This window comes from Talpa europaea (assembly GCF_964194135.1).
Source record: "Talpa europaea genome assembly, chromosome: 4".
NCBI lineage: Eukaryota > Metazoa > Chordata > Mammalia > Eulipotyphla > Talpidae > Talpa > Talpa europaea.
Genome location: NC_140070.1, coordinates 143,537,112 through 143,560,139, shown reverse-complemented (window position 1 = coordinate 143,560,139; position 23,028 = coordinate 143,537,112).

Sequence of the window (23,028 nt, the reverse complement as noted above, 5' to 3'; positions counted from 1 at the left end):
TAACTACCCAGTTATATCTTTGGAAGCAAAAACCTGTGTCTTCCTCTTAAAAATTCAGTGTCAAGTATAATCTAGAATCAGAATTGAGATTCCTATCCCACTGTCGCAGCCTCCTGACTGGAAAGTCTTGATAGTTCCGGTCTCAGGCGGGCTTGCGTGACCGTGTGTCATTCGCATCAACATATGGACATCCTCTGATCCCACCTTTCTTTAAGAATTCCTTCCCTGGACTCTCCACCACCTGTAGCCGCTACTCTGATTCTCTGCTGTCATGTCACAAAAACTCCAAAAAGTTGCGTGAAGCCTGTCAGCATGTGACACAGTGTTCCCTGCTACTTCACTTGCCATTCAGAGGACTTAACTCTGCTCAGTTTTTCTCACCTTCTCAGTTTCATGGACCTTCTCTTCATCCTGGCCACTACACTGTCTGGAAGTCTTCATGTCCTTTGCACTTACCTCAAGTCCCAACTTCATGCCCCTAAATCCTAGAAGCATTTCTCAATCGCCCCAACATCCCAGTTTTCCTAAGGACATAGGACTCTATTCTTGGACCTCTTCTCTCCTAAATCTATTCTTACTCCCTGGATAACATTCCCCCAAATATATGTTGATGGCTTCTAGTTGACATTTCCATCCTCAGCCTTCCCCCTGAATTCTAGAATTGTCTATCCAACTGCTTACTTGAAACTTTGAGCTTAGATGTGTTTGTGTGCCCATTCAAACATAAGACATAACAATCCAAAATTTTTAATTCTCTCCCACTTAGCTGACGAACTCCCCCTTTTCCTGTGTCATGTGCTCCTCTTGGGCAACCAGGCTCGTCTGCCTTTCAGTTTCTGGTGGCAGCATGTCTGCCAATGTAGGGCACTAGTGTGAGGCTGTGAAGGTGGGAGAGAGACAGAAGACGCTCTTCCCCACATCCACATTGACATGAGCACTTGGACAGACCTGCTTCCACAGTGACTGCTAGGTGGCCCATTGCAGTCACCCCCCTCGGTGCTGTGACCATCCCCACTCTGGGTGGAAACACAACTTCAACTCACTGTACCAAGCGGTGGTGCCAGAACTGAATGACCTGATACCTCCTCTAACCTATGTTTCTTCAGCTCTTCCAATGTTTCTGCACACACTCTACCCCCTATATTCAAGCTCTTTCAGCTGAAAACACTTGTGTGAAGTCTCATCATGGAGATAAAGTTATCCATCTTCTCAGCTAATAACTCCAATATTTACCCAGTTACTAAGAACAGACATTTAGGAATCATCCTTGACTTGTTTTTTTCTATTAACATCCCACATCCAATCCACAAAAGTCAGGCTCGATTTTTTTCTCCAGATTATATGACCCCACTCCTTTATACCCCAAAGATTCTCATCACAATTGTAAGGCCCCAACCCCTCACTCTAGCCTACAAGACTCTGAAATGCTAACCCTCGCCCACTCAATGAGTGTTGCCCTTCAGCCATCTGCTGCTTGAGATTCCTTCCCTGTCTCTTTACCCTGCATATTTTTCTTCATACTACATGTCATTAGCTGAACTTATATTTTTTTATAGATCAAATTTCTTTGGGACTATGCATGTCCTCTGCTAGGATATTCACTCCAAGAGGCCTTGGCCAGCTGGCTCACCATGATACTCGCCTGTGTAGATCTGCGTCATATATACACGGAGTCTACAGAAAGTGACGAGTGCAAAATTGAATCACCTGGTACCTCCCTTCAGAGACATTGAGCTCCCCAAAAGGCACAGTTGTCTGATTTTCTCCATGTAGGCTTTCTCCTAGCTGGCCACAGACATAAGACTCTGAGAAAATTCCAATATTTCTGTTACTGAGGACAAAGATCACTCACCTAAATACACTCAACTCCTAAAGGGGGTGCAGCTGAAAATAAAGGAGATTCATTTGAAAAGTTCTTGACAAGCATTTCCTCTGTGCATCGGTTTTTAAAAGTTATTTATAATGCTCATAGCATATCCATGTATAACACTCCTAAATTGGCGTTGTGCACACTCTCCTGGGATGACTTCAGCGAATGGATCAAGCCTTGAGAAGTGAGTGTGTATCATGCGCAAGATCAATGCTATGTGCTCGCGTGCAATGTCACGGGCAATGGAAAGTCAATGGAGAACAGACAGCAATGGAAAATCACAAATTAAGAAATAGAGTGACCTAAAGGCCAATGAAACCTCTTTGACTGCCAATTTTCTGCTTTAGTGGAATTATTTCTGAAGAGCCAAAACTAGCAGGGGCTATTTGAAAGGCATTGAGCAAGAAGTTCAGAATGAGAAGCATGAGGCTTGACCTCCAAGAGCTAGTAAATAATAGTATATTTGCATTTTAACTCGCCCCCCTCCCTCCCCAGCACCACCAGGAGGTGATTGCTTCCATGTGAAAGCTCCTTGACATCGGGGTGTGGCACTCTGTCCATCCGCTTGGATACTGATGACCTCACAGCTGGAGCTGCAATGATTGGAGGAGGGGACCGTGTTCTGTCTCCTAAGCAAAAGACAGAAAAGCTTCCTGCAATTTCCACAATTCACTGTGGAAAGACGTCCTTTGCCCTGGCAAGGAGCAGAGTGAAGTTAGCCACATTATGCATCATATTAATATAAAGATAACCATGGAAGTTATTAATTCTGTGCCCCAAGTAGTCACTTCTCCCTTTGCAGCACAGAGTTGATTTTTTTTTTTTCCTGCTCAAGGTCCCACTTGACTACTTAGGTATTGGCAGCCAACAGATGGTAGACAGAGGGATGGAGGCATCAATGCAGTGTAACCAGGTCTGTTCTGAGACAAGACCTACTGAGTGCCAGACACTTTGTCAGGCACTTTCCTTGTGTAAAGTGTCTCATAATCACCCCACAAGATGTTGTCTCCATCGTGCAAATGAAGACACCGAGGACTAGACTCGTTAAGCAGCTTCCCATGGTCCCAAGTTACCAAATGGAGCCTGTGGCGTCTGCACACATGTGCTTGATCACTCGTGACAAGAAGACATTCTCCTTGTGCGAGGAGACAAAATGAATCGCCTCTGTGGTGGGAATACATTGACAAGTGGGGTCAGTGACTCAGCAAGGAGTGGGGGAGGGCAGAGCTGCCCGTCCCACACCAGGTCAGCAGCCCAGGGAACTACTATCGTATCCGAACAAACAACATAGGGGAGTCCCCCCCCCCCGGAGCTTTCCACTCCACCTTTGGCATTGGAAATAACAAAGTGGACGACCCTGGCAATCCCCAATAATCTGGAGCCGATGTGGAGATGATTTCTGTCTTAGCACCTGCCTGTGTGTTTTCTTGTTGTGTTTCTAACCCTTGATTCCTCATCAACTCACAGTGCTGTTGGAGCTCTGCTGCCAGCGTGCTCCCTGGGGTCCTGAGGTCTCCTTGTCAAGCCTATAACCAGGCTGTGTGTGAAAACTGAGAGGTTCCAGAAGCTTCTCCATCAGCCATTTCTTCCCTCAGAATCCCCATCAACACACCATCCACTAGGTAGAGGACAGGGCACCTTTTAGGAGCTGAGCACCAAGCAACACTTTCCATTATTTTTTTCCTGCATCCCAAGGTTAGTGTGATTATTCCAGTTTATAGATGCAGCCGTTGACATCAAAGGCTAAGTGAGTTGATAAATGTCACCCCACTGGTAAGCATGCAAGCCTGCCCTCCTCTAGACCAAGGATTAGCAACGTTTTTCCGTAAAAGGCGAGAGAGGTTGTGGACAACATTTCTCTGCAGCTACCACTCAACTGCCGCTGTACGGAGAAAGCAGCCATGACACATGAAGAACCCACGGGTGTGGCCGTGTCCCAACAGAGCTTCCATGGACACCCGTGAGTCGTGCAGAGCAGGTGCCTGCCTGGATTTGACCCATGGCCCTGCGTTTGCCATTCCTTTCTCAAAACCATCATAGGTTCTGACTTAAGAGAGACTCACAGAGGAAATCAAAGTGTTGGGAGTGTGGTGTCTCCTGACTGCCCTCCCTAAGCTTCACCATCGAGTGAAGACTGGAAACCCTAACCCTAACCTTGAAAGATCATAATTCTGCATGGGACTGTAACCAAAAAATTTATATTACAAATATATAATAAAAAACAAATATATATTGGCAGATAGGATCTAAATGAAAAATCTCAAAGAGCGATCCCCATGGAAAGTAGTTATAAAGCAGTTCTGAATCATCTGGTGGATTCCAAGAAACCCCAGGTGAAGCTCCTCTATGTGGAGATTTCTTCTGGATGCACACATTATAATACGTCAGCTTTCTGGACCATGGCGTTTTTGCCTATACCTTAGAACTGTTTAAATAAGGTGCCACATTTTCATTTTGCATTGGGTTCCTCAAGGGGTGTAGTGAGTCCTGGAGACTCTCAGGTACTGCCCAGTGGATACAGGGTACCATCCAGGCTGCTAGAAGCCCAAGAGGCTGCCTGGAGGAGTGTAAAATGCGCCAGCCATCATGGCACCAGAGAAGCCCCAAGAAGCCAGCTGTTCCCAGAACCACCCCCTCATAGAAATATAATAAGCAAATTTAAATCATTACAGTTTTAGCACATAACAGCTGAGGAAAAATGAACCATCCTAATTCAATTGAAAATGCCAGAACAAAGGGAAAATGAAAGGCTTGCACTTTTTTTCCCAAACCCTACCAGCTGGCTGTCCTTTCTTGTTTATCTTGGCATCTCATTCTTTATTTGGTAGCAAATTAATCTGGAGAGTGATCTCTATCATAAGTCTCCTGAGTGGCTTAAAGGGCTGATTTCATTACAGGAGGCTAATTCTTTGACGCCTGCACCTGTTGGAAGGATTCAGAGCTGGTGGACAGCAGACGCTGCCCGTCCCACACCAGGTCAGCAGGCCAGGGAACTACTATCATATCTGAACAAACAACATAGGGGAGTCCTCCTCAGAGCTTTCCCCTCCACCTTTGGCACTGGAAATAACAAAGTAGATGGCCTGGCAATCCCCAATAAGCTGGAGCCAGCGTGGAGATGATTTCTGTCTTAACATGTTCCCGTGTGTTTTCTTGTTGTGTTTCTAACCCTCGATTCCTCATCGACTTACAGTGCCGTTGGTGCTCCGCTGCCCACGTGCTCCCTGGCGTCCTGAGGCCTGCTTGTCAAGCCTGTCACCTCAGGGCTCTGACCACAGCACAGTCCCTGGAAAACTTAGGTAAATGGCACCCACTATGGAATCGGGGTGTTTGTGCTTCCTAAGGGAAGAGACCCCACACCACTCTGATCCACATGGAGTGCTCCCACCTGTGGGTGTTGGAAGTTTCCTTCAACAAGTCACAAGAAGCAAGATGGCTGGGAGCAAAGCAGTAGAAATTTACTTGGGGAAAAATGATGCATTTTGTTTAACGTTGCTTTGAAAACTTACATTATCAGAAAAGGAGATGGTTTCTTTAGCTGAAGACTGTGTTTCTACATAAATCAAAATAAAAACGAATAAAATGAAAATGAGAAAATGAAAACTATGAAGCTAGGCAATCAGAAACATCGAGGAACAAAGGTTATTCCCAAATCCATATTTAAAGGGAGTCAACATCAAAATATGGTTTAGAGAGTCAAGAGAAAATTTGAGACTGAAATGGGCAGGCCAATGGATGTCTGTCTCTCCCCAGGCCCTCTGTCTGCCGCTGTCTTTGAGCTATTTTACAACACCCTGAGTGTGGAAAATTGGCTTTAATTGAAAACTGACAGTAATTCCAGGCCTTGATTCTTCTCTGTAGAAAATACAATGAGAGGTGTCCAGTGATGGCGCAGGTGATCACCATGGGATGAGAACCAAGTTTGCTTTTATTTGTAAAGTTACCTTAACATCGCTGATTTCTGGTGTGTGTGTGTGTGTGTTGTGTGTATGTGTGTGTATTGAATTCTTTGAACTTATTGCAACACCTTAATGGTTCCCTTGTTTATTAATTGAGTTAAATCTTTAGTGCATGTTGATTTTAAAGATTTATTTATTTATGCATACAGGAACTGGGGTACAGGCTAGAGGTGTGGGGGTTAAGAGGATTCACCACAGACAGCATAGGGAGCAGAACAGGCAGACTGACTGAAATACACTGCTGATGGGAGCAAGTGGGCGAGACAGGAGACGTCTGCTGCACTACACATGTTGATTTTAAAATTACATGAATTTTTTTTTATCTTTTAAAAAATTATCCTCTAACAAGATTCCTATTCAGTCATCTGAGATGGTTATAATGGAGGCTCAGTTTCTTTTACAGCTGGTGTTGAGTTGGTTAGTCGAGTTTATCTGAAACCCTTACACTTAAAGTTCAAAATCCCACCAAAAGATAAGGTCTCTTCAGATACATTAGTAGTTCCTAAGCCCTGGCTTTCTTCATCTTCCGCCAAAGAGGGAAAGCTTTACAATCTGTATTTGTTTTGTGTTTGCTTCCTTTTAGTGGCTACTTTCTATCAGATGAAAACTCCTCAGCTGCTTTTAGGAATGTATACTGAATTTTGTTCAGTATTTGTTGAGGTGATAATATGGCACTTCTGTATTATTTTATTAATTTAGCAAATTGCATCAATAGATTTTTCTGATGTTGAGGTAGACCTCATTCCTGGGCATAACATATTAGATTTTAATATCCTATTTATATAAAAAATTAAATTATATGTTAAATATAAATATTTAATTTAGAATGTCTCATATATGTTTATACAGGGAGATTAAGCTCTACATGTTGGTAATTCTCAAGCTTTGATATCTAGGCTATACAAGGCTTGCAGAATGGTTGAGGACATCTCCTGATTTTTTTCTAGACTTGGAATGAGTTTGTATATATTATTTTAACAATCAGTGATTTATAAAGACTTTCAATTAAATTGAGTCAATTAAATTGCTAGGAAAAAGTCTAACCTAAGTTAGACAAGTTATGAATGTTAATAGATGACATTAACATGTAAAACCAATAGATTTCTCCACTGGATTTTCAGACCAAAAATTTATTAGCACTATGTTTTCTTGTAATACTAGGAATATATACTATGTCATATCGTTTAAATATCTTTTTTCATTCTTATTGTTTATGTCCTCTATTATTTTCTGTGATTAGCTCACTTAGCTTTTGTTCATTTTGTTAATCTTTTCCAAAAGTAGCTTCTAGTTTTTTTGGTCTTTTGTTCTTGGTCTTTTGCCTTATTTATTCTTATTTGTCTTCTAACACTAAATGTGGAGTTGTCTTTTTTCCCCTGTCCATGATATAGAATATAAGAGACTAGTTCTGTGCTTCTTAAACTGCTTTCTCCTTTAAAAGCCTAATTATGCAAACATGATGTAAACACCAGGTCAATAAACATTTCTAAAAGGATTCTTTCCATTTGGTTAATATTAGTGTTTAATCCAAATGACATATTCAGCAAGTGCTATGTTCCACGGAGCAAGGATCACCACAGAAATGTCACATACAACAAGATAAATAGTAAATGCAGGTGGATGTTACTTGAAGCCAGGAGCATACATTCATTTTAACAATATAAATGCCTGTTTTCTGTTTTCATTTCTTCAACATTTATCCCACAAATATTTAAGGAGCGCTGTGAGGACACTGGAGATCCGCCGGCAAATATCACACAGTCCCTACCTGCCTCAAGCTTGCATTTAGTAAGTGAGACAGAAAATAAATAAGAAAAAAGGGTGTACTATAATTCCAAGTAAGGTGCTTTGAAGAAAATAAACCAGGGTAGAAGGATGGAGCTTTGCTGTTTTAGATTCACCCTTGACGGTGATGCTATCTAGTCATGAATATGCCTGTAAGTGTTTATGGACCGTAAAAGCCTGTCTAGACAGAATCAGTGAATAAAGTGGTGGTGGAGAAGACTGTTGGAATAATTAGAAAACTATATGAATGTTAATAGATGAGGTTAATAATCAACACCCATAGACTGCACTTGATTTTAAGACTTTTTAAAAAGCAGACATTTCTATTAAAAAGCAGCTTACTTTAACTACTTGGTAAATTAATGGAGGGTTATCGCTAACCTTCGCCCAAAGGTATTTTTTTGAGCATTTTTATTTATACATTTTTTACATTGTTTTTCATTTTTGCACTATGTATGCATTTTCATCTTGTTTATAGTCCCCTTACAATTCCCACCCCCCTGGTTTTGATCCTACTCCCTCCTCCCACCCAGTACTGTGTCTCTGGTTTATAGTTGCTTGTTGATTTTGATTTTTACTTTATTATAAATAGTCTTGTTTCCTGGTCTCTTACTTAGGTTTTCTAAATTCCTGCTATGAGTGAGACCATCCAGTATTTTTCTTTTTCTTTCTAGCTTATTTCATTGACCATGATCCCTTCCAGCTCCATCCATGTTGCTGCAAATGGCTTGAGTTTATCTTTTTTGATGGCTGAGTAATATTCCATTGTGTATATGTACCACATCTTCTAATTTTGGGCATTTGGGTTGTTTCCAAAGCTTAGCTATTGTAAACAGTGCTGCTATAAATATAAGGGTACAGGTGTCCTTTTGAATTAATGATTCTGTGTCCTTTGGGTAAATACCTAGGAGTGGAATTGCTGGATCATATGGAAGCTCCGTCTTTAGTAGGCTGAGGAATCTCCACACAGCTCTCCATAGTGGTTGGACCAGTTTGCACTCCCACCAGGTATTAAAGAGGAACCTGCATTTCTCAGCGTACTGCTCACTGAGTCCTTTTTAGTGCTCATCTCTCCAACTGCCCCGCCATGTAGGACTGTTATTCCCCTTTTCACAAGTGGGGACACAGGTTCAGAGTTTTAGCCAATAGCGAAGGTCCACAGCTCTCAGCTCACAGGCAGGAGGGGTTGGGGGGGCAGAACCTGAATACCCCAGACAACCCTGCACCTCCGCATCCTCTCAATTTCAAGGTAAAATAGACGTGTTTTCTTGGTGGAATTTCTTCTTGGGAAATTGCCACAAGTGCAAATAGCAGGAGGAGAGTCTCTGAAGGTTTGCCAAAGACAGATGATGAGTTCTACAAAACCGTAGCTGCCAAACGATGTATAAATTGAGTAATACTTAATTGCTCTATTTTCATCTTTGGATCTGCTCTGTGGACCATGCAGAGGCCCCAGCAGAAGAACCTAGGCTTTAGGCTGCAGTGACCTTTGCCAATGTTAGTCTTGGGGACCCCAGGCCACTTTGATAGGCACGGGCTAGATTAACCCACACGGCCTTTCTCTCTGAATTTCTTTCTCTCTCTGAATTTGTCAGAAAGATAATTTCTGAATGCAGAGGTGGAGTCAGTACTTGTGCTAATTAAATAAATCTTCCAGGACTCATTTAACCTCCATAACTCTCAGTTTAGGTGTACACTTCTCAAAAGGATGGATGAATGGATGGATGGATGAATGGATGGAGGGATGGATGGGTGATGGATACATGCAAGCATGATGGATGCTGGATGAATGTATGGACCAAATGTAGATGAAGAGTTAATCATTTAGAATGAATGATTTAAATTTGGCCAGTTTCTCCATCCCATATATCTCTAAATTTTTAAATGAATTTTCTCAGTATCTCCTGCACCATGATTGTGAACTCCTCATACACAAGAAGATGAAATATTCTCTACCTTCCAGGAAACTGTAGTCCAAATGGAAAGGCAAAGTAACGCACATAAGCCAAATCATAAAAACGAAAATCAAGTGGGAAAGTATGGGACATAGACCTTGAGTGCTGCAGGCATTCGAGGACTGGGAGAATCCTCCAGCTCACCACATTTGCCCCTTCATTCCTGAGCCACAAGGAGAGGAAGAAGGTACAGCAGGTCAGAACCAGAGTAGATGGGTCAGACCCTCAAAGCATGAGAGCTGAGGTCAGGAAGGGACTGACATCTTGGGATGACTTGGCTGTGGGTCGTTCATTACACGTGCATTCATCTACTGTCCTAACAAACATTCGAGCTGGATGCCTATGATGAATGAACTTTGCAAAACTATAGTACACAGTTATTTAATCAAACACTAATCAAAGTGTTGCTGTGAAGGGTTTTTGGATGTAGTTAGTGTCTGCATCACTTTAGTTTAAACAAAGAAGATTATCCTCTATCATGTGGATGGGGCTTGTCCAATCACTTGAAGGCCTGAAGAGCAAAAACTGAGATTTCCCAAAAAATTAAGAAATTCTGCCTCAAGTCTGGAGTATTAACTCCTGCCTCAATTTCATCCTGCCTGCCTGACTACAGATTTTGGACTTGCCAGACCCTACACTGTGTGAACAATTCCTTAAAATGAATCTCTCCATACCTTTAAAGATAAAAAATTTAAAAATCTGTATCTCTTATTTTGCCATCTAGTTATCCATTATCACTCCATCTATCCAACCATCCTTCCATCCACCTATCTATATCTATCATCTCTCATCTCTGTCCCTCCATCCATCCCTCTTTCTATCAGTTACCATCTGCTTTATCTACCTTATCTACCCATTTATCATTCAGCATCTGTCACCTACTATCTATTCCTTATCTGTGTATTTATGCCTCTATCTACCTATCATCTATGTATTCATCTAGCCTCTATCCACTTCCCGCCCCCATCCATCATCTATCCTTATCTATTGTTTCTGTCTCTCTGGAGAACTCTGAGACCCAGTGTTGTTTGCATGCTTGTGTTACAATATAAACAAATTCCCCACTCGTGTGGATACTGGTGCAAGCCTGAATATGACTATGTTATGTACATTTCAGGACAACTCAGGAAGTCTGTGATGATCTGACCAGGCTCAGAAAGGAGACAGAACAGGTGAGGGCTGGAGATGAGTTGCCTGCAGGTCCCCTTGGCCTCTCATGACTACAGGGCCTGGCAATTGACAAACGCCCCCCCCCCCCACTTGCCTGAGTTCTCCGTGAATTGGTGTTCATGGAGCCAAAGAGCCACATCCCCCCTTCATCATTTTTTCACTCTGCTCTTTCCATGCAGTAATTAAAGCTCTCCAATATCAGGGGCTTAAACACTTGAAAGATTTTCTTAAGGGAAAGCAAGAAATGTAAAGCATCTCAATTTTAATTAAAAAGAAGGACCTCATTACAAAAGTGAATAAACTCTGGTGCTGATAATTATCACTTCAAAAGAGCAAAAATGGTAATTTCTGGTTAGGAAATAAGTACCAGCTCACCCCCTTATTTCATCCATCACATTTTAATTTCCTTCTTATTTATATAATTGAGGAACAGCCGCCAGATCTGGGAGCAGAGAACAGCACCCCTCCACTTGAAAGGAAGGGGCTTTCTTCTTCACTGTCACACAAGCAATTAAAGCCCCTGAAACAGGCTCTCTCAGAAGGATTTTCTCCGCTTTCCACTTACTCATCCTGCCAAAAATAAGGAGGTTCATTAACCTCACACTGTTAGGAGATGGAGCTCCTCCCGCGCAGTCTGGAAGGTGGTCCTGCGCGGGCAGCCCAAGTAGGACTGTGCCGAGGTGAGGCCATGCTGACCCCTGGAATCAGGTCACCCCAATTCTCCCTTCTTTGAATCGTCCCTCATATCTCCGTGTCCCCCCACCCCCCTCATGAGTATGCTGAAAGGGGTGACACGGAGCGGCTCCGACACACAGTGATGGCCACGGGCATAGCGCCCAGCGTTGCTGCCATGGCTGTGGGTGACGTTGGCTTCCGTCTCTCTGATGCACCATTAGGGACTTCAGGGCATCTTCTTAGAGGAGTCGGGGCTGGAGGGGAGATCTCCTGAGGTCTCTCCAGCTTATTATGTTAAAGTGCAATAGAATTATGCTGAAGGATGGCTTTACGTAGCCAGCCACTTTGGTTCCCAGGTGCCATAACATTCCATTGCTGTGTTTTTAAATATTTACCTGATCTTTTCAGCTGCTGAGATAATTATTGATATTCTATTTGAATGCCATTAAGCTTTGAAGATGTTTAAAATGAAAACATAACATTCTTTTCTTCCTCCTTTTTCCTTTTCCTGGTTTTCTGTGGAGAACATTCTGGCCACCACGTACCCCTCCTTAGACTCAGGCAGCACCTACAAAATGTCACAAGGCAGCCGAGGGGAGCATTTCAGACACCCAGCATGAAATGTCCCTCTTTTTCCACAATGGAAAGCCACACAGCTGTTCACTGCAGACCCAAGGTGTCTGCAGCGCTGTAACAAGAATGGAAAACTCTTGCCAAATTAACCGCGGGGTGACAGTGGGGTTCATTTAGGGAAGAGTCTTTTTTTCTCTTGAGAACGGGGCTCCTCGGCCTCAGCACTTCTGACATTTGGGGCCAAATGACTTTCTGTTCTGGGGGACCTGCCTGTGTGTCCTAGGGGACTTAACAGTGCCCTTGACCTTTACCCTCAGATGCTGGGGTCAGACCCTCCCCAGCTTTAACCATTGAAAATGTCCGTGGACACTGCCCAGGTGCCTCGGGGGAGTGGGGTGGGGCATCAACTCTGGGTAGAGCCCCTGCCCTAGAGCCTTGGGAATTCAAGTGCAATATGAGCAAGAGGCGTCACCTCAGACTCCACCAACTCGGAATTCAAGTTAGAAAAACACTGTTCCCATCTCCTGGGGGAGGGAGAAAGGCCAAAGGGTGTAAGTGATATGGGGGGGAAAGCCACGTGGATGCTATTCCTGGCTTGCCGTTATTTTCATAGAACTGGATATTGTTGATTCATCATAAGGTATTTGGGTTTTCCCTTGGAATTCAAAAATGAAAGAAAATGCTTCTGAATAGAGTGGAGGGAGGTTTCTCAGTACAGTGTGCTCAAATAATCCCGACTCATTTCTTCTAATATAATTTGTATTTCAGACAAATATTTTTTGAAGAAAGAAATGAGCATTTGTTGGAGACAAAAGGTTGATCCTATTCTGGGTGCTGAAGAAAGCGAATTTACATAGAGCGTGGCTTAAAAATGAAGACATTCTATAAGCACAAGGGCTAACGGGAGTAGGAAATACATGTTAAAAATCTCCAAATATTCCTTTGTCATCACTTATTAAAAGGATTTGCAGAGAAATGATTACATCTGTAGCGCCCATAAAAGTCATCCCGAAACTTGCCCCTGAAATAAAGACAAAGCTTGAATATTTTTCGTAAAGAAAACAGGTGACGAGGGTGTTCTCAGGAGAATAGGAAGGAAATCATCTCAGGAAAATGAGCATAAAAAGAAATGATCTTTCTTGACTGTGTCCTCCCATGTTGCACACTTCCTATACGTGACCACACAGAATTATGTATGACTGTCTAATTGATCAACTGATCCTTTCCTGCATCTCCATTCTCTTCCCCCACCCCAAATTTCTCTGGCTGTAATATGTGGGCCCAGCCCCACACTGCTAACTACACCCAAAACTGAGAATTCTTTTTTATTTCCAAGTCTAGATGGTTTTCGCTGGAGTGAGCACTTGGTGGTGGGCATCTATGCAGCTAAGCGGGGGAACCCTGCACCCAGCAAGGGAATGTGCTCATGTCCTAAACCATCGCAGCCCACCAGCATCAGATGTGTAGTTATGCTTTCAACTTCGGAAAATTTTTCTACTGATGTCTCAAAATTCCGTTGCCTGTAACTCTCATCTGCAGAACCTGGGGTTTTTTCACCTAGTGTTCATTCACAAGGCGGGGGTGGGGGAATTCTGATAAGAAACAAGTTAAGCAGAGTTTCAAATCACCTAAGTTCCCATTTCAGCAAACTCTAATACACACACACACACACCCCTCTGGCACCTTTTCCTGCGAAGGCGCTGGGGACCATAACCTACACACTTATCACTGTTACCGTTTAGATGAGGCCTTCTGTGAGCCGTGTGGGCCACGGCTCCTGTGTGCAAATGTCACAAAGCCTTTCCGGGCACATGTAGGAAGACAGGTGTGTCCTGCCGAGATCTGGCATCTCCTGACCTGTACTCTAGCCAGATTATCAGACTGACTAATTCCAGAGCCACACAGAGACTCTGCCTGACCTTCACCCCCTCCCATCCCAAGGTCATGGCTGCCATCCAACTACCTGATGAACCTGCTGCCGGGACTCCTGCTGAGGCCCCACGTGCCCAGGAACTGGGCCAGAGCCATTTGCCTAGTAGCTTCTGGTCATTGGCTTTCAGCCAAGTAGGGCTGGAGGACACTGAAATGCAAATCAATTCTTTGTGTCAAAAGGGAGGGAACTAAGAGCAGGATTGCTCAAGGGGTCCTTCAAGGTCTTGCGTTAAATCCAGAGCAAGGAGTGTGTTGGGAACAAGGTACCCGAGCTGGCTGAGCATCTTTGTGCCAGGCCCAGTCTGAGCCCCGCAAGGCAGACCTAGAAGTGTGAGTCCCGGGCAGACAGCATTACATGGATGTCAGTAAGTTTTGTTCGGTGGAGCTAGTTCAAGATTTTTTAGACTGGGATGCTAATTGTGACAGATAAAATTAGGTTTAAACTGGACTTTGGAGGATGAGTAGGTTTTGACCAGGTGCAAAGAAAAAGAGAGAAAAATCCAAAAAGTAATGAGCAAGGTTGGGCCAGAAGAACATCCGCAGGTGTGCCGATGGGAGGCGCAGGCGATGAGGAAGACTGCGCGGCAGCCGGCGCAGGCCTGGGGTTGGACGCCATGGTTGGGCTTGACCAGCTCAGGGTCTCGAGCCCGCAGAGCCTCCTTCCTGCAGATGCAGGTTTGACCCCAGCAGGCAGAATGCAATAACCTTGTCACCAGGAGGCAACACTAGCTTTTCCATGCCTGGGGGAAGTTCTGTGACCCCCCCTCAGGAGTATTCAGGGATTTATATGTGCCTGAATAGTCAGCATCACTTTCCAGCTGCAGAATTCCCCTCTCCAATGCTTGGCCTCCTCCCATGACAAAGAGCTCTCTTGGCATCAACCCCTCCCTGAAACAAAGCGTGGGACACCACGGTGAGCAATGGAGGGAGAAGCAGATGTGGGGCCCAGGGCAACTAGTAAGAGTGACCGCTCTGACCAGGAGTGGCCTCTCCTGGCCGCCTTCCCAGGTTGACCTCAAATTGGGCTGCTGGAAGCAACAGAAGCCCATCCACTCAGTCTGGAGGCAGAACATGTCCTTGGGCAGTTTCCTTCTGGAGGCCCCAAGCAGGTTGAGGGGTGAGCCTCTCTCCAGATTCCCGTGATTGCTGAAACCCTTGGCCTTTCTTGACTTGCCAACCCAGCACCCCAATCCCTGCTTCCAGCATCAGTGTCTCCCCTCTTCGTGTCTCTGGGTCCAAACGTCACTGTTCTTAGACACCAGCCCGTGGGGTAGAGCGTGACGGCGTCTTAGCGTCATTATATCTCCAGAGGTCTCATTGCCAAATAAAGTCCTGCTCACGGCACGGAGGGTTAGACCTGAGTATGTCTTCCTGGTGGACACCGGTCAGTGCACAGTCCTGATGTACATGATGGAGGTCCGGGGCCAGGACCCAGTGAGAAAGGAAGGCTGGGAGGAGGTGAAAGGGTGTCTGAGGATAAAAACAACTGGTCCTGCCTGGGCTTTGGGAGATGGGGAGAAGTGGATGTTGTTCTCCGTGTCGTGTGCAGCTGGTCGAGTGCTCTGCCTTCAGCAGCAACCATTGTGGTGTGCCAGCGCCGTACTCTGGCATGGCCATGCTCCCTGACCTTGCCATCCTTCCCGGCCTCTCCGTGCTCCCCATGAGGTGTTCAGTTGAGCAGAAGCAAGTGGGAGGCCAGGGTGGGAGAAAGAGCATGTATTCAGAAGGGGAAACCTTTCCTGGAGAAACTAAGTCTTCAGTGTCAATAATTTTTTTTAAAGATTTATTTATTTATGCATACAAGAGCTGGGGCACAGGCCAGAGAGAGGGGGGTGAGAGAATCCACCAGAGACAGAGTGGGGAGCAGAACAGGCAGACTGACGAAATACACTGCTGAGGGGAGCAGCGGGTGAGCCAGGAGAGGTCTGCTGCACCATGTGGGTTTCTCCCTGGCTGGCCGGGGATCAAACTTATGCGGCAGAGGCTATGGATTGCTTCATAGTGTGGTGCTTAACCCCTTGCACCACCAGGGAGGCCCTTCAGTGTCAATAATTTTAACATGGGGCCTCCCTGGTGGCACAAAGGGTTAAGCTGATCAAGAAATAGTGGAGGCTCAGACCAGTTGATTAATATTCAGCAAATGATAAATAGCCCAGTTTTGAATGCTTATATGCAAGATGCAATGGATAATTGGAGGGCATCAAACACAGTGAAATATTCCCTCAAGAAGCTCAAAGTCTGGTAAGAATTATTTACAGACATAACAAGTCTCAGTGCCCCAGACAAGCACACGTTGAGGGCTGTAGAAGGGGCCCATCTAGTAGTGCCCATCTCACTCCTGTCTTTTTCTGAGCCGCAAACTCTGTAGGTTAGGAGGGAGCCCACTTCTCGGTTAACATTCGGGAGAAAAATACCATCTTTATCAAAAACCACTGGGTGGGTCTCTGAATGGTTTGTAATTTTTTAAAAAAGATTTTGTTCTCTATTGGAACCATCTAGAACAAGACCAGGCACATAGTGACCTCAGTAAATACTGATTAAAGTAAATTAAATTGCCCTTAAAATAGTCAATGGAAAAAGGACTTTGTCATCTGGAAGTAGAAGCAGCAGTTGTAAAAGTCACTGGCCAGCCCCTCGGGGTGGACACTCTCTAGCACTCTTTATCAAAGTTGGTATTTTGCCACCGTCAAGCCCTGGAAGAATGAGTAATGTGAACACTTGTTCTGATGTGGTGAAGACCGCCAGAATAGACTTGCCACCTGTGTGAGAATGCTCCATAATGAAAAGACAAGCCACAACAGAAAATAGCAGGAGTTGACATGGCTATAGAGAAATCGAAAGCCTTGTGCCCTACTGCAAAGGGGTGCAGCTACCAAGGAAACAAGTATGGTGACTCCCCAAAAACCAGACATACAATTACCACATGATCCAGACCCCATGTCTGGAGAGAGAACGGACAGTAGAGTCTCGAAAACATACTTGCTCACTCGTGTTCATGATAGCAAAATGTGAGACCCATCTAAGGAACCATCAAGGGTTGAGGGGAAGCCCGGATGTATCCGTAGTAGTGTTCAGCTTTACACTGACACAGGCTGCAACGGGGATGAAGCATGAAGACATGAAGCAGAACGAGCAAGTCAGAAAGGGCAAATGCTGACTGATCGCCCTTCCAGGCAGCCTCTAGACTGGTCAGATTTCCAGAAATGGATAGAATGGTAGCTGCCAAAGACTGGGGCGAGGAGGAAGTGAGGAAATTGTTATTGGGAAAAGAGTTTGAGTTTGAGAAGACCTTGCTGGTGGTGATGACCAGCGTGGATGTGTGCCCGTCAGAGGACACAAATGCGGTGCAGATGCTCACCTTTGTGGGGCACGTATTTCACTACAGTCCGAAAAGATGAAAATTTTCAGGAAGTTCCAGCTCCACAGAGGAGTGATGTTCTGATACACTCCAAAGACAGATGGAAATAAGTAGTGATGGGGCACCCGGCCCTCACTCTCACTCTGTGACATGGGACGTAGTAAGTCAGTCTAGACTTTGAGACAAAAATAAGAGGAGATAAAAGTAGTGACACTTAGAAAACTCTGAGTCAGAATCCTTTAAAATTCTGTTAATTGAAAAACTTCAGCTTAACCAGAAACCAAATCAGAATTAATGCAGAGATGTTAGCAGTTGATGTTTAAACCACCGAGGCAGGGCTCGTTGTATGAATCTTCAAGTTGTAGTTACGTTTTCAAACATTGTGTGAGTGAGTGTGTGTGTGTGTGTGAGAGAGTGTGTGTCTGTGTGGGGTGGGGGTGGAAGAGAACATGTGAAAGTTTACTATTTCCCAACCCTTTAAGTAATTCCTCTTTGAAAAACTAAAGCTAGTTCTGGTTTTGTCCTCACTAGACTTTATCAGTTGCTTTACTGAAGGCAATTTGGCATCGTGGGAAGAAAAGATTCACTTATGATCAAGATGAACCGGGTGGGGGGCGGTGGGTGCAGCGACTCAGCCCAGTATGGCAGCGGCTCAGCAGAGCCCTGGCAGGACCAGATGGCACCTCGTCCAGGGCACCTGCGCCGAGCTTCCTCAGGGACTATTTACGAAGCTGTGAGCAGGTGACCAAGAAAGAAGAGCCAATATTGAATCACTTGAGCCCGGGGAACGAGGTCAGAGGGGGACGCTGAGACACAGCCACATCTTCTGGGAGGAGCTGGAACCACCGCCCAGGACCAAACCCCACCACTCGCCCCTCGACCAATCCGTCACCTAATTTGCATGTTATTCCAGCAAGAGGAACTTGACAGGCTTCTAGCCTCATTTGCATAATGGGTGACTTCCCACCTTCATATGTGGAGCTGGTCAGAGAGAACCGCCTGCTTGTTCTTGGTGACCCTAAGGCCAGCCCTCTCCCCACGAGTGATTCAGAACCCCCTTTCACTGCAATCCCCAAGCTGCAGTCCTACCGAAAGCCCAAATAAAGGACTTACCTTCCACTGTTGTAGGAATGAATTCTAGCCTTTTCCCCAGGCAGAGGAAGAACAAGCGGTACTTCAGGAATGGTGAGGCCAGGAGAAGCTTTATGACTCATGCATCAGGTCCCAGACCCGGGGAGCCCCGTAAGGTCTGAGCACCCATTTAAAGACCAAGGGTTCCTTTCATACACAACTGTGTCCACATCTGTTACATATCCATGTTTTTCAGCAGACACAACCATTTGTGGCAAAGTACCCAGACAAGGGGGCAAGGCAAGGGGGAAAAATGCAGGCATTCGGGGATGGCCTTGGAGAGGGAGAGCAGCTTGGCCCCCTGCCTGACCTTGTAGATGAGAGTGCTGAGGGCCCGGCCATGAATCCTTAGCTGTAAGTCAGCAAACTTGTTGATGACGCCTGCATTGGAGTGTTCATTGCACCTGGGCTGGAAGTGCTGCTGGAATCTTTATTATATTCATTTGCTCAATAATACATTTTCTCATCACCACCAGGTGTCCTCCATTCTGGACCCTCAAGGGGGGGCGGGAAACCAGCAGCACCTGTTGCTACATCCATGGGCGGAACCACAGAGAGCCACGGTCTCCCCTAGGTCTGGGCCGGGACCAGCCCCAGGCCAGCAGAGGCTGCAGCTCCACAAGAGGACGGGGGCACAGGGATGCGGCCGCTGCCAACACCTGTCCTAAGAGAAGCACAAACACCCCCAATATGCTGTCCTCTTCCACAAGCTTCCCTTGGTGCCCCGCGGCCAGGCCTCGCAGGACGCCATCTGACACGGAGCCCAGGTCCTCCAGGTCAGTGTCCTGGGGCTCAAAACCTGGGTGGGGGGGGTGGGAGTGGAGTGGGCGCAGACGGGCCAACACGGCCCCCCACCATTGTTATTGTTCACTCACATGATTTACATTTCATCAAAAGTGTATATTATTATTTTTTGACTTCACTGTGTCCCTTTGACGGTTCATTTTGTGTGTCGACGTGGCTGGCCCGAGGGATGGCCAGCTCGCTGATTATGCATGAGTTCTGGGCACCCTGTGAAGGGGTTTCTGGAAGAGATTAGGGCTGGAGTTTGAGTAGGTGGACTGAGTATGCAGGTGCCCCCCCCCACCGTGTGAGAAGACACCCACCCACCCACTGAGGGCCTGAGTAGAATTCTCCTATTTGATGATAGAAATGTTAAAGTAACATTTTCTGAATTCATTTATTCATCATTCATCCCACACATGTTTATATGGTACAAACAGGATACTGGAGGGTCACCAGTAAATACCACAGACGCTTATCTGCCTCATGTTTGCATTTAGTATCTGTATCTGGCGGGGCATTTCCCCATGAGGGGATGGCTATTTTGGGGGGTTTTATTGACAAACTATTATTAAGAATAGCCTCTCGCCTCTCTCTGCACACTAATTCTCTTAAAGCTCTTGCACACCAAGATTCTGTTTCCTTTGCCTTCATGTGACAGATACATGGACCCCCTTTTTGGTTTTTCTGATGCACCTCTTAATAGTTTGGGGTCCCTAGCTCACTTTGGTTATGTGTCAAGCAAAGAGGTATATATGTTGGGGTGGCATATTCTGGTGTGCCCACTGACCACCTATTTCACCTTTTATGCTTATTATATCCATTCTGCTGTCGACCTTAAGTTTGTTTTGGTAGGACTTTCTTATGATGAACATGTAGTTTAAAAATATTTCAATGTTTATTCATTAATAATGACATATGAAGAATGAATTTGCCTCTGAAAAGAAGATTAACTTCATCTGTTAAGTTTCAGCAGTTTTACTACAAAGTCATTCCCTTTTTTCAAAATCTTAACTGGAGGTTTGCTAAATTACTTGAAGCTGTGAATTGATGTAGTTCATCCATTTTGGCAAATTGCTGGCCATTGTATCTTTAATTATTTATTGCTTTTGCCCTGTTCTCGCTCTCCCCTGTCAAGGTGGGGAGGAAATGTCCCCTCACCCCTTCGGTTTCTTCTCAGGCTTGTAGAACAATCAATTTAACATCAGATTAGTAGGAGAACAGAACAAATTTATTTGCCTATGTATGGAGACTCTAAACAAATTCCATGGCTAGTAGGGCAAAATGGGGTCTCTGTCTGGGACAGGTAATCTCCCAGGAGCCTTGAGGTTAAAGGAGATTTTGCTCTGTCTTGAAAGCGTTAAGCTACCCCCTGTCTGCCATGGTTCTCACAGGGCACATACAGCACCCTGGGGAGGCACCAGCTATGTTTTGGGGGTTCTTGGATAGTCTCTTTTCTTTCAAGTTGTCCATTCATCAGTTAATAAACATTTAGGTGGTTCCCCACGTTGGTTATGCTGGAAAATACAGCACTGAGTGTTTGTGTTTGGATGTATGTTTTCATTTCTCTTGGTTGTGCACGTGGGTGTCGAATTGGTGTGTCACGACACTCTGGGCTCATCATCCCGGCAACTCCAGGCAGATTTCCAAGGTGGGTGCACCAGTTCACACACCTTCCAGGCCTGCACGAGGTCCAGTTTCTCCACGTTCCCACGGCGTTTATTTTTATCAGTTGTTTTTATTGTACATATGGTGCTGGGTGTGAAGTGGTGTCTCTGTAAGTTAGATTTGCATTTTCTTGAAGACGAACGATGCCAAGAATCTTTGGCTGTGCTTGTTGACCATTTGTGTATGTTTACATATTTGAGATCCTTTGTCAATTTTTAAAAATTGAATTGAATTACTTATTTTCTTATTGTGCAGTTGTGCTAGATTCAGTCCTTTATAAGTTATGTGATTTGTAATTTTCCCCCATCCTTAATGACTTTTTTTTCCACTTTCTTGATGGCTTATTTTGAAGCACAAGTTTTTAATTTTAATAATGTTGGGTTTATCTATTTTTTTTCTTTTGTGCTTGTGCTTTTAGTGTCATAGTGAGAAAGATTGTCTAAGCCGAAATCAGGAGAATTTGCACTTACGTTTTCTTCTGCAAATTTTGTAATATTAGCTCCTCAAGTTAGGCCTTAATTTTTGACTGAGTGTTATATACAGTATGAGATAAGGCTCCAATTCCATCTTTTTTTGCATGTGATATCCAGTTACTGTACCCCATTTGTTAAGAAAACTATTCTTACTCCTGATGAATTGTTCTTTGCACATTATTTTAACATAAAGATTTTCAGGTCATTGCTTTATAAATGGATTGTAGTTAATAGCTTCTATTTCCTATTAAGCTAATATTTGAAAGTTTGCTTTTTATTCTCTGGTGGTTGGATTTTAAAAAATGGCTTACCAACATTATTTTTTATTTTTATAACTTGCTGGCAATAGACTATGTCATGTGCAAAAACAATATTGGAAAAAACCTTTTAAGTTATGGAAATATATATTTGGTTAATGTTTTTCAGAGACTTGGAAATGTGTTTGAATTTTTATAAGATAAATGTTTAATATCTGCTCAATAAATCATTAATCATTTTATTAAATTTTATAGTCTTAGTTTTTGTCTTCTTGATTTATGAATGCTAAGGTGTTAAACATCTTTTATTTCCAAATGTTGGTATTTTATTTCTTTTAACAATTTTTTCCCCATGAATTAAATTTTAGAGCATTTTTAATTTTTCTGTGATTCTTACATGGTGTCTGTATAAGATACCCACCTTTGCATTGTCCTTTGTTTTTTTTACTTTGGATTCTACATTGTTTTTGTTTCTTTTGATTTATGTTTATTTGCTATATCTTTTTCACATGCCTTAATTCTCAATTTTCTTGGCTATTTTGTAACCAAGTTAATATATTCATCATTTTCTTTTAACAAGAAGAGTTGAAATGTTATCAAATTTTGTCAATTTTAGGTTATTCTTTTTGGCTGACATATTCTCATATTTCAATGTAAATAATAGTAATAGTAAACTTCCTTGAGCTTTGGGATCAGACACTAAAATACTTTTTGAAAGAAAAATACCGGATGGTCTCACTCATAGCAGAATCTAGAAAACTTAAATAAGGGACCAGGAAAATGAATAACTATAAGAAAGTGAAAATCAAAATCAACAAAAAACTATGAACCAGAGACACTCTATGGGGGGTGGGGGGCAGGGAGGGGAGGGATTGGGATCAAAATCAGGGGGTTGCAATTGTATGGGGAATATAAAAATAAAATTTATTAAAAAAATAAAATAAAATACTTTTTGAGCACCATCATCTTAATCCTCAAAATTAGCCTATGAGTTAGGCTTAAAATAACCCACATTGCAGATGAGAAAATGGAATTTAAGAGGTGACATGTCTTAGTTTTCCAATTTGCCTGCTTTTCTTTTTGTTTTCTCATTTTTTTGTAAATCAGCTGTTTTTAGTCTGTGTTTTACTTCTAATAACTAGAAAGCGGTGTGTATACAGTTAATTATTTACTGTTTCTTTAAATCTTAAAACATGCACTTGAACCAATACCATCTAATTTTATTGCCAAGATAAGACAGTTTCTATGGATGCTCTTTTACATAAAATTAGAAAATGGGTAGTTTTTGTTTCCTTGACCTTCTTTCTCCTCCATCTAATTTTTAACTTTGGTTGCAATAATCAGGGACTTTAAAAGTGTGTGTGTGTGTGTGTGTGTGTGTGTGTGTGTGTGTGTGTAGGGGGGAGAGAGAGAAAGAGAGAGACAGAGAGAGATTCCAT